We start from the raw sequence: 3,182 nt of genomic DNA, 5'->3' as shown, positions 1-3,182 counted from the left end.
CTAGACAAGTTTATAGTCACTGATTTTAGGTTTTCATTTTCTAGTGGACTGGACACTTTATCTAAAATCCTTTGCAGTCCTGGACTTAGATCAAATGATGCCCCTGACCATATGAATGAATGATTTTGCCTGGTCCCAGTTAATTTTGATTTTTCAGCCCTTTCATCTTGATCTCCTCCATCTTGATCACCTTGGTGGTGCTCATCAAGTACTGGATCATTTAGTTCTAATGCTCTAGGATATACTACAGTATGATGCTTCTCTTGAACAGGAAATATATCCGCATTGTCCAAAGCTTCAACCATCTGAACAGAATCCATTTCTGAAAATATAACAGATTCATCATTGGAAAAAGTCAACTGCTGGCAGGTATCTTGATTCTCATTTACATTTGATTTTTTAATTAGGTCTTCTTGTTGTAGACACAGAGAATCACTAAAATGGTGTGATGTTACTTCTGAAGGAAGGGGTTCTTTCGTTTGCACATCAGGTAATTGTTCTTTTACTAGATAGTCATCACTGAAACTATCAAAGAGTAAACTGTCACTCATATTCAAACTTGTTTCAGGAACTGGAAGACATTCTCCTTCTATACCAGTGGGAGTTCTCTTTTGAGGAATCAGAGGTATAACTGGTTTCACAGTTTCTTGTGTTTGATAACCTTGAAGAAAACTATTTAATTGAGAATCAGTAACAGAAAGTTCATTCTTTTTAAAACAAAGACCATTTTCCTCCAATAGTATTGGAGAATGGAAAATTGGGCTTTCTGGAGTCAGGATATCAACCCCATGCGAATCAGTGCTTTGTTTCATAGTACCTACAGTCTTAAGATCCAAATGATCTATCTTAGTCACTCCTAGAGGATGCTGCTTAGCAGGAAAAGGAATGTGACACTCTTTCTGAAAAGAGTTCATCAAGTTCTGTTGGACTACGCTCTTCTGCATTATCCCTGCTGCCAGGTTGGTGTCCTTTGCTCCTAGTTTGGTACTTTCAGTTGCCATCTGTTGCATTATTTTCTCTGACTGAGTATCCAGGTAGAAACTATCTTCAAAATCACAGTCAGAAATATGATTATTTCTAGTTTTGTTTGTTGTGTAAGTACCCGTTTTTTCTTGTAGTCTAGAAATATTTAGAAAATTCTCATGCTGGCCTCCTGATTTGCTAAATGCTTCAGTTGATGGAAATACTTCACTGGGTATTGCAGTTCTGCTTATATCATCTCCTAATGCCTGAAAATGACTTGGTTTATTTTCCTCCGTATTAAGCTTTATCCTTTCACAATTAATAGTAACATTTGAGTCTCTATTTATGTAACTACTGACTGCTTCACAGGGCATTTGTCTCTCTATTATATTTTTCTGTTGGGTAAAAGTGCTTGTCTGTTCATGAGATTGCTTTTGCGGGTACTGGTTAATTGGATCGGTGTCACAGTGTTTCACATAAACATTCTGGTTTTTTGAATCATTTTGTATCAGCACTTCATTTATTTTTTCTGCCTCAACAGCTACTCCTCTGCCCTTTTCACCAACCACACCAGTGGCCTGACAAGTCACATTTTTACTCTGAGATCCTGTGACAATGTCTTCCACAAAATTGTCATTAGTTAGTGTTATGTTCTGTGAACAACTTTGCTTTATTTGTAATGGGAATGATATTTTGTTATCTTTTTCCTTACCACTCAAAGATACATTTTTATCAAATGGCCCTGAATTTCTAAATTCCGTATTCTTCTCATCTAAGGTAAATGGGTCTTCACAAAGACTAGGATTAGACAGAGTCTGTCCCTGTAAATGGATTCTACATGCTCCAGAGTCTTTCAGGGGGCTGCTGTCCCTAGATTGCTTTAGATGCTTTCTATGTTTCCAAGATCGAAAACTTCTGCTCATCTTTTCTGAATTGAAATCCAAAGGTACCTTTTTTGTTTTCTCTGAAAAAGTCTTAACAACTTTCTTATTGCTTGTTTTCCCCGCATTCTGAGAGGCTCCTGGCTTCTCTTTATTTATATCCAAAGAGGCCCGTTTTTTTGCTCTGAAAATGGAATGTCTCTGATGTTCTTGATTCCCATCCTGGAAATTACAATTAAAGGAACTTGTATGCTCTCTACTTTTATTTAAGTCTTGCACTATATTTGGTGAATGCTTAATGTAAGAATCACTAAATATTGTGTTACTTTTGTTCTTTGATGTTAATTTTTTATAAGAACTCTTAGTTTGGGATATAAATGTGTGTTCCTTTACTTCTGACTCACTGTGAGTCAATGAACATGTACTAGAATGTAACAGGGCACAGGGATTCCATTGCACTCCCATTTCAACTAAGTCCTGCTGCAGAATCATTCTGGCTTCTTCCACTATAAGGGCTGCTGCTTCCCTTTCAGTTAAACCTTTTCTGCCAGTCACCCAGATAGTTCGCATATTCCGACGTTCTTCAACTGCTTCCTCTTCCTCATCCACTGCCTTCCGGGCACTACACAAAGAGATGGGAAAAGACAGAAATGAATTCATTCATTCGTAAAGCAAATATTTATTAAACATTCAATCTGAGCTGTTCTGGGAACTGGAAAAATGGCAATGAAGGTGAGAGAGAAATGTATCTGCTCTCATGGCACATTCTAGCTGGGGAATTCAGAAAATAAAGGTTTAAAATGCATTCTATATTACCTGGTGATAAGAGTTGTATACAAAAATGAGGCACCAGAAACGGGTGGGTGGTTCTGTAGCTTTTAAACGGCATAATAAAGGAAGGCTTTGCTAAGACAGATTCTTTAAGTAGAAGCCTTTAAAAAAGTGAAAGCCATAAAACTTTCATTGAAAAGCATCCAGCCAGGTGCGGTAGCTCACACTTGTAATCCCAGCACTTTGGGAGACCGAGGAAGGCGAATCACTTGAGGCAAGGAGTTCGAGACCAGCCTGGCCAACATGGTGAAACCCTGTCTCTACTAAAAATACAAAAAATCAGCCAGGCATGGTAGCAGGTACTGGTAATCCCAGCTGCTTGGGAGGCTGAGGCATGAGAATCGCTCAAACCTAGGAGGCATTACAGTGAAACAAGATCACACCACTGCACTCTAGCCAGGGCAACAGAGCAGGATCCTGTCTCATTTAAAAAAATTTTTAAAAGGCTGTATGCAGTGGCTCATGCCTGTAATCCCAGCACTTTGGGAGGCAAAGGTGGGTGTATCA

The 3,182-nt window shown here is 38.6% G+C and overlaps 1 pseudogene across 1 annotated transcript; it reads right to left on the bottom strand.

Moving 5' to 3' along the window:
* Positions 1-6: 6 nt before the first annotated feature.
* Positions 7-2,504, bottom strand: LOC105551562 (annotated as a pseudogene). Its single transcript, XR_001007878.1, has one exon. The product of XR_001007878.1 is annotated as a DNA polymerase theta pseudogene (transcript).
* Positions 2,505-3,182: the final 678 nt, after the last annotated feature.

Source organism: Mandrillus leucophaeus, unplaced genomic scaffold, assembly GCF_000951045.1.
Source record: "Mandrillus leucophaeus isolate KB7577 unplaced genomic scaffold, Mleu.le_1.0 Scaffold5267, whole genome shotgun sequence".
Classification (NCBI taxonomy): Eukaryota; Metazoa; Chordata; class Mammalia; order Primates; family Cercopithecidae; genus Mandrillus; species Mandrillus leucophaeus.
Note: the sequence above shows the minus strand (reverse complement) of the source record. Positions and strands in the feature narration are given on the sequence as shown.